General features: G+C 43.3%; 1 protein-coding gene across 4 annotated transcripts in view; it reads right to left on the reverse strand.

Annotated features, from left to right (window-relative positions):
* LOC129698887 (receptor tyrosine-protein kinase erbB-4-like) overlaps positions 1 to 19,803 on the reverse strand; it is an 804,589-nt gene that overhangs the window by 519,661 nt on the left and 265,125 nt on the right. The gene's annotated exons all lie outside the window — the stretch shown is intronic.

Genomic DNA, 19,803 nt, shown 5'->3' on the forward strand with positions numbered 1-19,803 from the left:
GTGGATAATTATTTAGCATTTTCAGAACAATGGGAATGTTGGCAATCTTTGGCAACAGGCAATTCACATGAGGAATGAGGATTTGGCAGATGTTTGTATACAGAACAAACTGGAAATCCTTGCACACAAATTCCTGAAAGGTTACATACCAATATAGAAATGGAAGAGCAAACCAGATAAGTGATACAAAATCCTGTAGTAACTCAGCGGGACCAGCAGCATCTCTGGAGAGAAACAATGGGTGACGTTTCGGGTCGAGACCCTTCTTCAGACTGAAGAAGAGTCTCAACCCGAAACGTCATCCATTCCTTCTCTCCAGAGATGCTGCCTGTCCCGCCGAGTTACTCCTGCATTTTGTGTCTATCTTCAATTTAAACCAGCATCCTTAAATTTAAACCAGTCCGTTCCTATAGATTAATTTGGTCTGCAGCTTGGTCTGCAGCTTGCTACTTTTCATTCACCTCTTTTTTTGAGTAGGGGCATTACATCTGCAGTTTTCCAATTGCTAGCACCACTCAAGAAATGGGAACATTGTAGAAAATCACCATGAATATCATAAACTAACTGGGTAAATATCATAAACTGGGTATTCAAATGACGTCAAGCGCTCCAGACGGCTGTGCTTACGCATGAAGACGCGCGCGACTGTCACTACTGGCCTGTCGCGTAAATGACGGCCAAGTGGGACAGGCCCTTTATGCTATGGCCAGGGAGATTTATGTCCAAGGAAACTATTTCAGAGAAGAAACTGTGCTCACAGCGCTAGGAAGCAGTAAGATCACTCCTTGCACTTGTACCCCCAGCATTCACCTCACCAAGTGGAAACATCCAACCATTCCACAACCTTTTAATGCATAACATTGCACAAAATTGTGTTTGTCGCGAAAGCTGTTGTAGTGCATTCTGCTACCACAACCAGAGAGCAGTGCTGACTGCTATCTACCTCTTTGATGTCCCTCGGACTATCCTTGACCGGACTTTGCTGGCTTTACCTTGCACTAAACGCTATTCCCTTATCATGGATTGATTGTAATCATGCATTGCCTTTCTGCTGACTGGTACCTCGGTACACGTGACAATAAACTGAACTGAACTGAAATTAACTGATCTGAACTGCCAATGTGCATAGAGTAACGAGTTATAAATTATAGAAGGAAATAGCTTTGTAAATCAAGTCTGTGGTGTTGTAGAAAATGTTTGTGAATCAAACATTTGTCATTTCAAGGAATACCTGTGTGGCACAAAAGGCTGGAGTAACTCAGCGGAACAGGCAGCATCACTGAAGAGAAGGAATGGGTGACGTTTCAGGTCAAGACCCATCTGAAGTAGATTCTCAACCCAAAACATCACCTATTCCAGCTCTCCAGGGATGCCACCTGTCCCGCTGAGTTACTCCAGCACTTTTTGTCTATCTTTGGTTTAAACCAGCATCTGCAGTTCCTTCTTACACAATACCTGTGTGACATCTTGTTCACAGACTGAAAATACGAAGACTGCAGCCACTGACTGTTGGTGGGAGAGGGAGCGGTAAATGGGATGTCAAGGTTACGTTCACCTGGAATGGTGTTGACACTTGGTCCATTGATTTGGGAAAGATCATAGTTGCAGCTATGTTGGAATAACGTAGAAACGTTTGACCAGGGACATCGTCAGAACCTTTTTCCTAGAGTGGAAATGGCATGGACCAGAGACCATAGCTTGAAGGTGAGAGGGGAGAAGTTTAAAGGATGTGCGCTGGGCAAGGTTTTTAGACTGAGGGTGATGGCTGCCTGAAACGCCATACCAGGGGTGTTGGTAGGGGCAGTTACAATAATGGAATTTAAGAGGCTTTTAGATGAGCACATGTATATGCAGGGAATGGAGATATATTGATCACGTACAAGCAGAGGAGATTAGTTCAATGCTAAAGCTGTGTTGCCTTTGGTTTGGAAATGCTAAAGCTGTGTTGCCTAATTAAAGTTGCCTTGCCTAATTAAAGTTACCTTGCCTAATTAAAGTTGCCTTGCCTTCCATATAATTAAAAGTCTAATCTTGACCACTGCCTGTTTGCGCTTTATATTGATTTCAGAAAAAAACACTACCACGTATGGCTGTGATCTTTGGCCATCTTACTCAGTCCCCCTCCGCTCATCGGGTGCCAAGGATTTTTCCCATCGATGAAAAATAAGAGAGTTATTAGTGTTTAAAAAATGTTGAGGTTCTCTCTCCTATCAATCATGCCATGAAGGCCACGCCCCTTCATGGTGGGAGAGGGGGAGAGGGGGGGGGAGGGACTATAAAACCTTGAAGTTTGGGCATGGCTCAGTCTCTGCAAGATGGTGGAGGGAGAGGTCACGACTCGCTGTCTTTAGTGGCCTTGCACCCTGCTTGAAATGGTATGAAACTGCACTTGAATTTGATGGCCTTGCACCCTGCTTGAAATGGAATTTCAAGGAATAGCCGTGATTCAACTGCCAGCCCACCAGCCGTGAGTGAGTGAGCTGCCAGCACAACAGGCTTAAGTGACTGAGCCGCCAGCCCAAGAAGCCATTTGGCCCGCAATGTCCATACTAGCCCTCTGGAAACCAGTCTCTTCAGCCCACAACACCTCTACTAGCGCTCCAGAAAGACCCCCCCCCCCCCCCCAACGGGTCCCACTTAGTCTAGTACATACTACAAGTGTTCTTACATATTTCAGAATACATTTGCATCAAGAGCAAGTTAGCATGTATTGCCCATTGCTAATTGCTCCAGATAGTGTGAGACTGGAGAGCTGTTACAAAGTCTCCAAAATAACAAGCTTATAATCCAGAAACTTGCAAAGGACTAGTTCACCAAGTAGCATCAATGCCACAGTGAGACCTGAAGTTACAAACGCTATGTTGTTCAGTGTTTAGCTCTGGACTACCACAGCCCACCACTTAACATAGTTCTCATTGTCAGGCAGTGTTTGGAGTCACAGCTCAAATGGAAAGATGCACTAACGTGAACAATTAAATATTATAATTGCCAGTCTTTTGTATCTCTTCTGTGAAAAAGCAATTAATGCAAATTGTACGTTTTAGATCTTACGTTGATAAAGTTGTGCTCAGCAAAGTTACAAAGGGTGCAGGGACAGGTGGGAACCAGGGTCAGAACTTGGTCCGGCCAAGCTCAGACTAATGAAAAGGTTTCTAGTACTTGGTAATCTACTGCTGTTCCCATTTTACAAAGCCATTTAGTCCTTGTAGCAGAGAAGTGAAGAGACCTGGTGTGGAACTTAAAACATTGGTACAGCTCGTTAACCTTGCCTCCTCTCTTTCTACTTCATCAAATATCTCCTTCTCTTCTATTCGCCATTGTCAATGTCCATACAAATATATTATGCTGGATGCCAGACCACACCAGGGGGGACACAGACATCTCTCCTTAGATATAAAAGCTTCTCCTCTACAATTTCTAACATTTATTAGTGAGCATCCAATGAGCAGAAATGCTGGGTTTGAACTTCCCGAGAGCAGAACAATCCTCAATAATTTTGCATTGTTAGATTCCTCCATATACTTAGCGATTTAATTGTGGTTGCTTCTGTCTCTAGTGAAACTGATACCGAGACAGAGTGCAGAATTGTTGGTATGTCTGACGTTGTGTTTCACGGACCGGGTTAATTTAAATTACACCTTTGGTCTCCAAGTGCTGAGCTGAGTAACCTATCCAAGAAAAGCAGTCTACTCCAAAGGCGGATGCTGCAAAACACTTTCAGACATCTATGCAGAGTCTTGTTGTGACGAATTAACACAAAACGCCTTTGTTCGCCAGACCCAGCATCTTAGCAATGGAATAGTTTGATATGGTGGTTTTTAAAATAACTAGGAAATGAAAAGGGTTTGGTCACAGACTGCCCTGGGTAATTTCAACCTTCATGATGGTATACGGCCAGATAGAGGAGACCGTGAATACAAACTGAATATCGATCACCTCTTGGGGCAGTAATCCGGCTGCAATTAATTTTCACTTCCAAGATTTGCAGCTGTTCTTTTATTAGAATGTGCCAACACTGAGGCATCTTATAGCGCATGCTGGAGTAGGGTTCACACTTAATACACTAGTGGTGTCACCATCCACACACCTTTAATGCAGAGCTGGGCGGGCAGGTGCAGTGTAACCAGCCTTTCCCTGAAAGCTGTGCACAGACTCGGGTGGGGGGGATACTTGGCAGAGAGGGATGGATGGCTCTTGAAGTGGAGGAGCCGGATCTTGGCACAGAGGGATGGACTGCGCTCATAGTGAAGGAGCCGAAATTCAGAAGGGCAGATGGTGCATGGGGAATGGGAATGGTAGCCACTATTAAAAGGCCCAGACTTGTCTTTTACTCCAGACTGACATTGGTGCTTCTGAAGATGCCCTACTTTGCTTGGAACCAGCTGCTCTCTTCACTTCAAACACATAGGGAATTACGTTGGCAACTATGGTGAGACCAGGTCCTAGGTAATGAAAATCTGACCACGTGTGGTGCTCAGGGAGAGGATGAGAGGACGGTACTCATGACGGGGGAGGAGTGCCAAGTAAAACTGAGGAAAGTGGAGACATTCGAATGAAAGGAATGGTGGTGCCCAGCCCTGAAGTTCCAACATGTGTCCTCATCTGCAACGTTAACATGGAACGGATTAGTTCTCAGAAACTAAGCACATGAAGTAAATACTTTTTAGTTCCTTCCCCTAACTTCACTTTATTGTTAATCCCTTCTGTTCTATTACTCTCTTAGATGCATTCCAGGCTTTCAAGTAAATGAATCTTTTTCATTGAACTCATCTGCCCCAAATAATACCAGGTTCCACTCGTCTAAGCTTCGAGAGGCCTCTGGCGAGGTATGGCTGTAGTTACTCATCAGCGCACATGCTTCGTAATCACTCCGCCTATGTTTCCACATTTGCGTGACAGAGATAGCACAGTAACATTTTACAGAAACAGACCCTTCGGCACACCAACTCCACATCCATTATCAAGCACCCATTCACATTATCCTATATTAACCACATTTTATACTCCCCACATTCCAATCAATGTCCCCAGATTTTACACTTCACCTACTTTATTAGCTGCACCAACAGTGCACACAGGTGTGCACACACACACACTCATGCAGACACATCTGCATACGCACGTGAACATACATACTCAAACATGTGCTTTTATCTCTGAGTGCATGTATTTGCCTGTGTGCGTGAGAGCACTTGTATGCGTGTGTATGTGTGAGTGTGTGCTTGTGTATGCATGTGTATGTGTGAGTGTGTGCTTGTGGGGGCTTGTGTGTGCATGTGTATGTGTGAGTGTGTGCTTGTGGGGGCTTGTGTGTGCATGTGTATGTGTGAGTGTGTGCATGTGGGGGCTTGTGTGTGCATGTGTATGTGTGAGTGTGTGCATGTGGTGTGTGTGTGAGTGTATATGTGTATGTTTATGTGTATATATATTGTGTGTGCATGTGTATGTGTGAGTGTGTGCATGTGGGGGCTTGTGTGTGTGTGTATGTGTGAGTGTGTGCATGTGGGGGCTTGTGTGTGCATGTGTATGTGTGAGTGTGTGCATGTGGGGGCTTGTGTGTGCATGTGTATGTGTGAGTGTGTGCATGTGGGGGCTTGTGTGTGCATGTGTGCATGTGGGGGCTTGTGTGTGCATGTGTATGTGTGAGTGTGTGCATGTGGGGGCTTGTGTGTGTATGTGTGAGTGTGTGCTTGTGGGGGCTTGTGTGTGCATGTGTATGTGTGAGTGTGTGCATGTGGGGGCTTGTGTGTGCATGTGTATGTGTGAGTGTGTGCATATGGGGGCTTGTATGTGCATGTGCAAACAAACCTATGTGAGAGAGGCTCCTCGTGCACATTATGTGTTGGCCTTAATGCGTCCCCTTTGCTAATGATCCTTGGAGCTACCCTTGGACTGACAAGGAAGATGAGAACATAGCAGACTATGGCTTAAATCGTGGCCTCTCTTGTCCCATACTTTCATAGGTTGCTGTACACTGCATATACCCGATTGAATTCAATGGTGGACCCATGCCAGGTGCGCTCTCTGAGGCAGCTGATGCTCTCCACTTAGTAGTGGCAGTGTTTAACATTCACAGACAGGGTTCAAGTATGTAATAGTCATTTTCCTCAATCATTATGATGTGGGAAATAGGAATTCACATTCCACCATCCCACAAGCAAACTGGACATGAGATCATGGTTCTGACCCCTTCCCTTCATCTATCACCAGGCTTCCGTCATGGCCGTGGTGTGAGTACAGCGGGCTGGGCTGCGAGAGCCCAACTCCATCTTGTCATCCTTATTCTGTTGCTGGCCATTGGTAAGGGGCTTCGCCAGTGACGGTGGTGATTAATGAAGATGAGGTAGTTCAACCTCAGGCAAAACCCGAATGTGCAGCTCTGCACAAACGACCTCTATGGATGCAAGGAGAGGAATTAATCATGGCATCACTCACACGTGGATTGCTGTTTATTCCATAAATACCATGAATGTTAAAAGATTGTTAATATGCAGCATCAGCATCAGTGATATTTGAAATGGGGTTACAGAATCATACAGTACAAAAGCAAATTCTCTCACCCATTGAGTCTGCACCAGCTATCAAGCTCCCACCAATCCCAATTTATTTCCCAGTCTTTCTATGAACATCCCCCAGATTCACCCACTACACATTGACAGCAATTCACAGCAACCAATTAACATACTGTAAGTTTCCAATGCAAGAGCAAACCAGAGCACCCGGGTTAAAATGTGCAAACTCCTTGCAGCAGCAGAGGGCAGGATTGAACCTGGGATGCAGGATCTGTGAGTTAGCAGCTTTGGAGACACAATGAACTGCAGATGCTGGAATCTCCCGTAGAATACAAAGTGCTGGTGTAACTCAGCAGGTCAGGCAGCATCTCTGGAGGACATGGATAGGTGACTTCTTAGGCTGAGACCCTTCGTCAGACTGTTCACAGGCAGTGGCTTTATTAGCTGCATCACCCCCAAACTAATTGTCGACTCATGATAAGAAAATAAAGAAGCAAGGCATTTATGTGACCCTTAAAACACGCTGGAAATGTCCATTGTTGGAGTACAGCGTTGTTAAGTAGACATTGTGCAACTGCAATGCCCCATACACAATGGATGACCAGTGAATCTGATATGCAACATATATGTCAATCGCACCATTAAACTTTCAGACTCAAGTTTTGTTAGAAAATTTACAATTTTCTTCCTTTCATAACTTTTCAGGGCACTTAACGTTGATGCTGTCTGAGAAACTATTAATTTCCTGTTAATGGACTGATAATGATAGGTTGCTGGTAACAATTAATGGGCAGAACATAAATCTCTGCTCTGGTTCTGCCATGTGTTGTGACCCTCGAGTAGTGAAGATTCACTCAACAGTTGAGAGCATCGCCACAGTGAAAGGCAACAGCAGGATTGCATCAGTGTCCCCCCAATCACCACCACAAGCGGACAAGGCAGGTAAACGGTAACCTCTGGTGGTGTGTGTTTCCTGAGGTTGCTGCCTGTCTACATTTTAACCTCTGCGAGCAGCGATCAGAGCAACTCACAACCCACCATCACAGGACGTTCTTACATACTGTGATGTCCTCAACCATCTGCTATCCTTCCAGCATCCAATGTCCGGCAATGACACAACACTCTCAACACTGCGATTTCACTCAAATCCATGACATCTCTCAACACTGCAATGTCCCTCAAATCTACAATGTCCTCAACCCCATGATATCCCTCAACTCAGTGATGATCTTCACCCTAGCGATGTCCCTCAACTCCATGATGTTATTCAATTTGATGATGCCCCTCAGGCCAAGTATATCCCTCAACCTCATTATTTCATTCAACACAACGATGTTCCTCAACCCAATAATGTCCTTAACTCATGAATGCATCTCACCTCATTGATGTCCATCAATGCAATGACATCCCACAACCTCATGATTTCCCCCAACCTAATGAAATCTCATAGCCCCATGATATCCCTTGAGCTCACAGTGTATCTCAGGGCTATGCTGTCCCTGAAAACTGTGCTGTCAGTGAACCCTGTGCTGTCAAAGAGTCATACAGCATGGAAACAGGCCTACCATCCATATAGTCCACGGCAACAAAGATGTCCATCGATCTGTACTAGTCTTATTTGCCCATGTTTGACATAAAATCATAGTTATGAATCTCTAGCATAACATTCATCAGTTGCACATTGTGTGCCCCAATATCATGATGTCCTTCATGCTCACGATATCCCTGTTATCCCAGTAGGCAGTTTCCTTCGAGCCCTGGCAAGGGCCAGCATAGACCCACTCATCCATGGATGGATTGAGGGCATGAGTGAGCATGAGATTAACTGGAACCTACTGACCAGCTTGAATACTTGGGATGCAAAGAATAACCTTACAGAGATAGCCCACTGAAACAGTCCTCCATCTCAGATCACCTAAACCTGGGAGGCAGGTTCCTATCATGCTCCGTCCCCATTCACCCTCAAACACACATATATGGCTTGTTCTGTGCAGCTATTTTAGTTTTGTTTATTTAGTTTAGAGATACAGTGCGGAAACAGGTCCTTTGGCCCACCGAATCCGCACCACCCAGCACTCCCTGCACATTAACATAATGCCTACACATGCTAGGAACAATTTACACAAACCCAAGCCAATTAACTTACAAACTTGTATGTCTTTTGAGGAAGAGGAAACCAAAGTTCTCGGAGAAAACCCACGTGGTCAGTGGGAGAACATAGAAACTCCATCCAGACAGCACCCGTAGTCAGGATCGAACCCGGTTCTCTGGCGCTGTAAGGCAGCAACTCTACTGCTGCAACACCGTGCCACCCATTTTGTGGCGGCAATTCCTTGTGGACAGAAAGTTGTCACAAGGTCATCAATTCTCACATCTTCCTTCCGATTATTTGCGATTCAGCTGGTATTTGCCCCAATGATAAGGGAGTGCGACAAGACTGTGAGCACAACTTTTGTGAGCGCAACGTCCAAAAGTATTCAATACTATAATCCAGCGCATCACTGAAATACCATATCACACCTGTGTGAAAATGCCATCAGCTAATCTGCAAAAAAGCCAGGCGATAACATTGGATGACAGTATACCATTCTGCTCAGCAGCACACAGCATTGTAACTCCCCCATTACATCCCTGAGATGCAGACTGCCATTTAACATTGAAAGATTAATAACTGAAGTGCTGAATTCTGTTAAAATTCTGACTCAATAATCTTGAAAAGAAAGTGATTCACCACAGCTGGAAGGTAATCATAATTGGCACCAGGTCCTCCTTTGTTATAAATTAGCTACGGATGCATTATTAATCTCGGCAGATGAGGCTAATTTTTTTTGCCAGATAGCAACAGTACTTCAATAATTAGTTCTGATATCAACGTGCTTTTGAAATCAGGCTCAATGCAGCTATCGCTATTCCCAAAGACTGGTATAGAACACCACGTATAAATCACCTCAAAGGGGCTTTCATGATGATCTCAGGATGTCTCAGGGCACTTTGTAGACCACAGTATATCCTTGCAGATCAGCCCTGGTTTGAACATGGGAAATAACGAAGCCAGTGCCACACAGCAAGTTTCCACAATCAGCACTGCAATAATGTTTAGATCATCTGTTTAAAAAAACGATATTGGTTGAGGGAACAACATTAACCAGGAAACTAGGGGCTAACTCTCCATTGATGCCACAGGTTTCAAAGACATGAGCCTCAGTGTAATTGGAAGGACGGCACTTCTGTCAATGTAGTGCCGAATCTTGGAACAGAATTTAAACTGGCAACTCTCCAATGTAAGATAATTGTGGGAAGGAAACACACTCCGTTGACAACATAATGACCTGATATTGTAATTTATATACAGTCAAACGCACGTAAGCTGAGTGAAGTTCCCGACATGAAGCTATGTTTATCCAAGGCATTGTTAATCCACAATTAGTTTATGATTCAAGTATCCTCTGTTCTGCAAGTTACCTGGATTGTGTTAATCTGAAAACTAACAATTCTGGAGAGATTGCCAGCGGAAATTTTCACTCTTTTCTGGCAACTCCCATCAACTGAGAGCTCAGCGTGCCCTCTTCTCAGCACAGCACAAATGAAATGGTGTGTTAGGTCACTGTTTCTCTTTAATATCTATCACCTTGGGTTCAATCCAGACAAAACAGATGGGCTGAAGATATCCTCTCTCCAACAGCTGCCATGGGTCAACAACAAGAGATCTGGCACCAACCCAGTCTCAATCAAGGTCTAAATGAGCTACTTTTGTCTGATCAAGGCTGAAACTCTGGGCCAGGTCTTGCTGGAGCATGCTGATCAGGTGCTTTTCTCCTGCCCCTCTTGTTAAGAGGGTTTTGCTGGGGAAAAGTCTGCAGGAAATACAAGGTACCAATAATGGTGTGAGGACATGATCAGGTTCATAGTGAATGGAAGACTGGCGTGGAATAAGCATTGAAGAAAAAATCCAAGTCAAAATCCAAAGAGAGAAACAGCACTGAAATCCAGCACAGGTGAAAGGAAAATTGATTGATGGAGAGAGAGCATAAAGAAAGAAAACGTCAAAAATAAACATTGACATTTATTAAATATCGAAGAATTGATTCCTTGCTGTCTTGACCTATACTTTAACATGGAATCACAAGCAACTGTAGATGCTGCAGTCTTGAGCAAACTGCAAATTGCTGGAGGAACTCAGGGGATCAGGCAGCGTCTGTGGAAATGACTCCACTCAAAACATTTGTCTGTCTATTCCCACTGTAGATGCTGCCTGACCTGTTGCGTTCCTCCAGCACTTTATATTCTTTAACATGTTACCTATCTGTGCCAGATTAGTGGATTCTCATTTCAGTAACAATTGATAGGTTATTAAGTAGCCAAATTTACAGTCATCAATGAACTGACTAGCACACCCTTGGAATGAAGGAGGACACAAGAGCACCCAGGAGAAACCCACATGGTCACTGGACAAATGTGCAAACTCCTTACGGACAGCGATGGGGGTCAGGATCAAACCTATGTCCCTAGAACTGTGAGGTAGCATCACATATTGCTGCATCACTTCTTGTGTTATTTTAATTAAACTGCAGATAATATTAAGCTAATGAAGGATCTGATATTGGTCTGCACAGCGCAGATTTGTGGCAATTAGAAATAATTTTCCAAAAGCTGACTACTAAGTAGGGACATTCAAAGCCAATGGGAGGATGTTGCCAGGACTCAAGGGCCTGAGCTACAGGGAATGGTTGAGCCGGCTAGGACTTTATTCCTTGGAGCACAGGAGGGTGAGAGATGATCTTATAGAGGTGTAAAAAATCTTGAGGAATAGATCGGGTAAATGCACAGTCTTTTGCATAAAGTAGGGGAATTGAGAACTATAGGTTTAAAATGGGGGGGGAGATTTAATAGCAACCTGGGTACATTTTTTTAATGCAAAGAGTGATGGGTATATGGATTGAGCTGCTGGAGTAGGTAGTTGAGGCAGGTACTGTTGTGATGTTTAGGAGGCATTTAGACAGGTACATAGATAGGCTTGGTTTAGTGGGAGGTTACAAAGAAAAGCTGGAGAAACTCAGCGGGTGCAGCAGCATCTATGGAGCGAAGGAAATAGGCAACGTTTCGGGCCGAAACCCTTCTTCAGACTGATCAGGGGGGGTTACACAGAATGGAGAAACTCAGCGGGTGCAGCAGCATCTATGGAGCGAAGGAAATAGGCAACGTTTCGGGCCGAAACCCTTCTTCAGACTGATCAGGTTTAGTGGGATATGGGCCAAATGAAGGCAGGCGGTACTAGTGAAGATGGGGTATGTTGGTCGGCATGAGCAAGTTGTGCCATACAGAATTACTGTGACTATGAGATGCATCTTGCTCTTTCTCCAAGGATTTCTTGCATTAGTAACTCCAGGAAATTTGGGGGCAATTTCAGTCTACTGGCAACACAAGTATTGAAGCCGATGGCAGTGGTTGAATAATTAGAAGTGTGACTGTCTCATCTCATTAGTTTTCCCTGGGAAATGGATCAAAGTCGATCCGGGAAGATTGGTGATCCCATCTGAGTACCAATTCCGACTTTAAAACAGGGAATCTACAATTCAAACTACCGTTCCCTAGTTTCTTAACATGCCAGTTTTTTACAGTGATTTACCTGAGAAACAATGTTCATTTTAAAACTGTTGTTCTGTCAGTTGCAGGGCCTGTTTCCATGCTGGATCAGTCAATTAATCAATTCTTAAACTTATCTGCCTCCTCAAACAGAAGAAATATGGCGATCTGAGCACAGACAGATCCGTCTGGAAATTCACAGAACAATGGTGTAGAAAGGTTACCGCTTTTTAATGCCCATTGTGTATTCAGTTGTAAATCTGGAAAGCTGTTACTCAGCTTCTCCCCCAGATATCAGACTATTGAACTGACCTCTCATAAGCAAGGGTGTAGTCCTGATCTCCCAACCTACCTGACTGCGGACTTTGCACTTTTGAATTCATTATTTGTGCTTTCTCTGTAACAGTAATGCTATCATGCTGCTGCACAACATTTTGCACCCTGCTATTTTTTTCTTTACACCACATGCTGCATTTATGTATGTATTATAGTACTCCACTGAATCTTGCTGCACAAGACAATAATAATAAACCAAACCAAACCAAACCAAATGTTTGGCTGCGATAACAGGAGATCCTTCTCATAATGCAGATTGTTTAAGAGTAACTGTAGTGTGATATCGACGGCAGCACAATAAAACAACGCAAGGCACTCAACATTGTATTACTGCGTGTCATTTGACACCAAGTCTCATAATGACTTGCAATCAAAAGACTTGGTTCGAGAGGTGGGTTTTTGTAATAACAAAGGAAAAGAAAGAAGTGGGTAACTTCAGAGAGGGAGCCCAAGGGCTCGGCCTGGATAGATGCCCACCACTCAAGGAGAGCTTGCGCAATGAAATCATCATGTATTGTTTGATTGGGAGCAGGGACTTAGGTGCTGTAAATAAAAATAGTAATGTGTTTTACTTTGGGAGAGCAGAGTTCCAGCACTCAAGATAAGCAGCTACTAAGGTTATTTTTGCAAGTGTTGAGCTGTGGCTTGTCATTTCTCAGCCAATCTTCTAAATGGATGAGCACAAGGGGGAGAGAGAAACAACACACCAGGCTACAGCTGTTGGAAATATTCCGCCTTGCACACCATCAAAATGCAGCACATACATCTTGACGGTTAAAAGCAAAACAAACAATCTGGCATCTGATGGTTTAGAAACTGTGCTGATTCTGCACCTGGCTTACTTATTGTTGTGGTGTGTGATCGGGGGATCTGGAGTACAAGCAAGGATTGCGGCAAGAGCCGGTCTTAGAGCCAAAGAGTCACAGTGTGATACAGTGTGGAAACAGGTCCTTTGGCAAAACCTGTCCGCACTGCCCAACATGTCCAGCTACACCAGTCCCACCTGCCTGCATTTGGTCCATATCCTTCCAAACTTGTCCTATCCATGTACCTGTCTAACTGTTTCGTAAACTCAACTACTCAAGGCAGGCTCAACTACAGTGCCCACCATAATGTTTGGGATAAAGACCCATCATTTATTTATTTGCCTCTGTACACAATTTGCGATTTGTAATAGAAAAAAAATCACTTGTGGTTAAAGTACACATTATCTGATTTTAATACAGGCCATTTTTATACATTTTGGTTTCACCATGTAGAAATTACAACGGTGTTTATACATAGTCCCCCATTTCAGGGCACTATAATGTTTGGTACACAACAATGTCATGTAAATGAAAGTAGTCATGTTTAGTATTTTGTTGCATATGGTTTGCATGCAATGACTGCTTGAAGTCTGCGATTCATGGACATCACCAGTTGCTGGGTGTCTTCTCTGGTGATGCTCTTCCAGGCATGTATTGCAGCCACCTTTAGCTTATGCTTGTTCTGGGGGCTAGTCCCCTTCAGTTTTCTCTTCAGCATATAATGCATTCTCAATTGGGTTCAGATCAGATGATTGACTTGGCCACTCAAGAATTGACCATTTTTTAGCTTTGAAAAACTCCTTTGTTGCTTTAGCATTACGTTTGGGATCATTGTCTTGCTGTAAAATGAACTGCCGGCCAATGAGTTTTGAGGCATTCATTTGAACCTGAGCAGATAGGAAGTGTCTATACACTTCAGAATTCATTATGCTACTACCATCAGCAGTTATATCATTAATGAAGATAAGTGAGCCAGTATCTTCAGCAGCCATAACACCCCCACCACCGTGTTTCACAGATGAGGTGGTATGCTTTGGATCTTGGGCAGTTCCTTCTCTCCTCCATATTTTGCTCTTGCCATCACTCTGATATGTTAATCTTCATCTTACCTGTTCACAGGACCTTTTTCCAGAACTGTGGTTGCTCTTTTAAGTACTTCTTGGCAAACTGTAACCTGGTCATCCTATTTTTGCGGCTAACCAGTGGTTTGCATCTTGCTGTGTAGCCTCTGTATTTCTGTTCATGAAGTCTTCTGCGGACAGTGGTCATTGACAAATCCACACCTGACTCCTGAAGAGTGTTTCTGATCTGTCAGACAGGTGTTTGGGGATTTTTCTTTATTATAGAGAGAATTCTTCTGTCATCAGCTGTGGAGGTCTTCTGATTAGTAAGCTCACCAGTGCTCTCTTTCTTCTTAATGATGTTCCAAACAGTTGATTTTGGTAAGCCTAAGGTTTGGCTGATGTCTCTGACAGTTTTGTTCTTGTTTCTCAGTCTCACAATGGCTTCTATGACTTTCATTGGCACAACTTTGGTCCTCATGTTGATAAACAGCAATAAAAGTTTCCAAAGGTGATGGAAAGACTGGAGGAAAGACGTGGTGCTGAGAGCTCTCTTATACCTGCATTAAGGAGACAATTAAACAGACGCTTGTGAAGCCATGTGTCCCAAACAATATGGTGCTCTGAAATGGGGGGACTGTGTGTAAACACAGCTGTAATTTTTACATGGTGAAACCAAAATGTATATAAATAGCCTTGAATAAAATCTGACAATGTGCACTTTAACCACATGTGAATTTTTCTATTAAAAATCTCAAATTGTGGAATATAGAGGCAAATAAATAAAAGATGGGTCTTTGTCCCAAACATTATAGAGGGCACTGTACTTCCTCTGGCCACTTGTTTCATACACCCACTACCATCTGCAGGAAAAAGCTACCCCTCAGATTCCTATTAAACCTTTCCCCTTCACCTTAAACCTACGTCCTCTGGTCTGCTTGCTTATTTCCTGCAACCGTTAAAGTCATCGGGTTCAATGGAAGGTTTTATATACCACTGCACTGCACATAAATTAACGTTTGCTTGGCATTTATAGAAGTTATAGTCAGGAAAAACCACTAGCCCGGTACCATCAAAGTCCTGAGGGTGCTGGATTATTGGAACATCACTGTATAATAATTAAGAACACGAGCAGCAAACAAGAAAAAAATCAAGGTATTCCCCTTCGGAGTCAAAGCAGGAAAGTGAATGGAGGTGATTCACTCTCAGATATCAGTTTAATAAAGGGTACAGGAAGAAGTTATTTAGGGGTGGGAGATTGCAACCTTCACGTGGTCCGCCCTGTTTCGACGAATGCAATCAACCTGGCGTGCACAATCAAATAAGATCAAATAGAACAAGTTGTCCTACAACTTTAGGCTGTGCACCCAAAACGCAAGAAGAGGAAGAAGTTATTTAATCTGAAATTAAGCACAAATCGATTTTGACCAATTATGTTTTATTCCTCAGCCTGCGGCACGGGTCCACTTTCTATCACATGTTCAGTAACAATTCCATAGGCAAAAACAGAAAATGCCTGAAACACTCAGCAGGCCCGGCAGCAGCTGTGGAAAAGTCATCTTTGATCTGAAGCATTATCTCTATTCCTCTCTCCACAGATGCTGCCTGATCTGATGAGCAAATCCAGTTTTCTGCATTGCTGAAGGGGAAACAGGGCCATTCTGTGCATCCCAAACAGAACAAGGCTATTCTGGGCACATTCTGTACCCTGGATGAGTCCTTTGATGCAGGGTAACTCAAAACAGGGCCATTCTGATTTCATCCCCATCCACCAACTAAAGATTCATTCCTTCCACCATCAGGCTATTCTGTGGGCACATTCTGTACCCTGTCCTGCAGTCCTTTGATGAACAGTCAGCGCTCCAGTTTGTAACATTTAGCCTAGCTGAGCTGATCTCATCTGCCTGCATGTGATCAATATCCAACTATTCCCTGCACTTCATGTATCTAAAAGCCTCTTAAACACCACTATGGTATCTGCCTCCACCACCACCCCATGCAATTGTGTTCCAGGCCCCCACCACTCTCTGTGTAAAAAAGCACATCTCCATTAAACTTTCCCCCTTTCATCTTATATCTATGCCCTCTAGTGCCAGACATGTCCACCTTGGGTAAAAAGGCTCTGACTGTCTACCCTATCTATGCCTTTCATAATTTTATAAAGTTTCATCAAATCTTCCCTCAACCTCCAAAGTTCCAGAGAAAACAATAAAAGTTTATCCAACCTCTCTTTGTAGCTAAAACTGTCTAATCCAGGCAGCATTCTGGTAAATCTCCTCCGCACCCTCTCCAAAGCCTCCACATCTTTCCTGTAATGGGGCGACCAGAACTACATGCAATACTTCAAATGTGACCTAACCAAAGCCCCACAGAGCTGCATGATGACTTCTAGATTCTTATATTCAATGCCCCTAGCAATGAAGGCAAGCATACGATATGCCTTCTTTATCAACCTATCTGCTTATGCTGCCACTGTGAATTCCAAGATCCCTCTGCACTTCAATGCTGTTAAGGTCTTGCAATCTTGTGGGTCTTATTAATTCAAAATACTGCCAAATACATGACTTCTAACAGTGAGAACAACCATCACCACAGAATTTCCTCAGCAAACTAGCCTGATTAGAAACATATACCCATTTTTTCACAGGAACTTAATCCTATAACTCTCTCCTCAACAACACTGGGAGAACCTTCATCAGAAGGACATCAGTGTCTCAAGAAGGTGGGCTCACCTACACATTCCCACCAGCAGTTAGGGATGAGAGTTAAATGCTGTTTTTGCCCTATGTTATTCAGAGCCAAAACATTAATTTTAAAATGTTTGTGAGTTTGTGCATAAGACTTGCTTCTAGTATGAGGATTATTTCTTATTTTTTAAATTCCATACCATTATTGTCTGAAAAGAAAAAAGTTCTATGATGATACAAGATAAGGAAATCAGTCGATATTGGAGCAAGGTGGGAGAATAAACAAGATACACATTATTCATGGCATCATTGAATGGTGGAACAGACTCAGACTGAATGGCTATTGCTTGATTCTGAACTCCTCAAGACAAAGAATGGTTTCAATCTCATACTTACATGACTAACATCATATAATGGAGGAAAATGGGAACATATAAACAACTGATGCACATTACCTGGAATGTTTCAGTCTGTGTTTCTGATGACTATGAAATGCCTTTGCAACATGGTAAGTGGTCACATTTGAACACAATTCTCAGGTTCGTTAACAGAGGAAGGCCTCCAGGGATGATGTTACATCTACATCCTGTAAGTGTATAGTCCACAGCATAGTTCTGATTCCTACATTAGGGTCAAAAGAATCATGGGCGCATCCAGAGGTGCACAAATCGGCAGAGTGAAAAGAATATCATGGTTGTCTCACTCACTGATAATCTCACGCCATCTTTAAGGAGCAGTCTCTATCCAATGACTGTGCTGCTACTTAACGATGGCACATCCAAATGAATTAGTGCGGGCATCACCTGTGCCGACAAGGTCCACCTCAGGTGTGTTTGTTTACATGACAGGGATACCAAGTAGTTGTATGTTATTCTGTTATATGAAATTTTTAAAGACAAGGTAAGACTGATGCAGGGAGGAAGAGAGGGAAAGTTATTTAAAACTGAGTTGAGGTAGGTTGCTTCACTCAGAGAGTGGAAAACATGTGGAATACTGTACCTTGGAAGGCTGGGAATGCTCAGTCTTGTGCTCATCCAAAGGTAGATGTCACTAGATTTCTCGAGATATGGGGACCATGTCTAAAAAATGGTGCAGAGCTGAAAGTTCTGCCATGGTTTGCTGAATGACTGAGTAGACTGTGTAGGACCAGATGGCCAACACCTGCCCCTAACTATTACATCCTTATATTTTGTAGAAGCTATCCCTGGTCATCCCACACTCAATTCCTGCTTAATAGGGTCCCCACTGGAGTAGTAGTGGGATATATTGTCCTTTGGTGAATATGATGCCTCAGTGACTCCTTCCTAGATGTATGCCCATTGGATAAAATATAATATTGGTTGCTGTGATGATGTCCTTAGACCTCGTCCATCTGTTGGGGTTCACTGAACCCCCCAAAGAGTAGGAGGGGCACTGATGTCTGTGCATGACATCAACAGAGAAAAGCTATTGTAATATTAGGTGGTTGATCTGCACAATGCTGTTTTCAACCTTGAAGTGTCGAAGACATTGCAATAAGTAACTGGCAGTTTCATTGCCAACCACTACTCAATTATATTTATTCACTGATCATTCGTGTATCAGCTGCCCCCATTGAGTTACAGCACATGAAACTCCCACTTCGACTAAACATAAATCGCTTAAGATGACAATGAAGCTCCCAACACTACACTCAATCACAGAGATGTAGCTCTTGAAAATGGGACATTGTAAGCCCATCCATCAGTTACAGAAAAAGTACCTCTGGCAATAGCTAAGAAATAGCATGCTCCAGCATCTGAAATTAAAGTCTATCATATTAGTTAATTAGCATGCTTGCTTCAAGAAAGGAACCTGCCAAACCAAGGGACCTCGCTGATACAGTATATTATAACGTACAGGGCTTCTATCCAACTTTTTCATCACATTTGACTTTTATCAAGTCAAGTCGTCAAGTCAGGTTTATTGTCATACGCACAAGTATGGTGAGGTGCAACTATAATACATCTCTTGCTTGCAACATCACAGCCACATCAACTCAAACAACACAGAAAACATAAATTACACACAAATTACACAAATTTCTGCAAGACAGTGAAATGAAATAAGACCGCGGATTTTACCATCAAGGGCTCTTAGTCGCGGGAGAGACCCGAGTCGGGAGCTCCGGATGCCACATGACATTCGAGCAGCCCCAACCTGGAGTCAGATTGGCCGGCACGGGGGAGCTGAGATTCCTCCCCAATGCAGGAGCTTGATCGCCCCGATGAGGAGGCTCGCCGCCGGCTACGGGAGTAAGATCATCCCGTCAACAGAAGGCTCGAGGCCCCCGACCACGGGAGAACAAAGAAGGGAAGAGATTGAACTTTTTTTCACCTTCCATCACAGTGAGGAATGTGGCGGAGTCACTGTGGTGGATGTTTATGTTAAAGTGTATTTTGTGTGTTCTGTTGCTTTTTATTTGTGTGACTTACTTGGCAAATGAAATTCCTCGTATGTTGAAAAACATACTTGGCTAATAAAGTATTATTGTATTGTATTATTATTATTATTAACACAGAACATAGAAAAGTATAGTAAAGGAACAGGTCCTTCAAACCACAAACTAATTTCATCATGCCTTCCTTACTCTTCCATTCCCAGCAATACATGTGCTTATATGTATGTTGTCAGGCTTATGTGGCAATCCTTACAATTATAAACCCGAGAGATCCTGAATTTTAATAATGGAGGCATCATAAAAATTAAGACTGTATCTAATTTAAGGCCTCATATCCAGGAAGAATATCAAGGCCTCAGAAAGTCTGAAAATAATCCTAACAAGGATTGATATTCAAAA

Source organism: Leucoraja erinacea, chromosome 7, assembly GCF_028641065.1.
Source record: "Leucoraja erinacea ecotype New England chromosome 7, Leri_hhj_1, whole genome shotgun sequence".
Taxonomy (NCBI): domain Eukaryota; kingdom Metazoa; phylum Chordata; class Chondrichthyes; order Rajiformes; family Rajidae; genus Leucoraja; species Leucoraja erinaceus.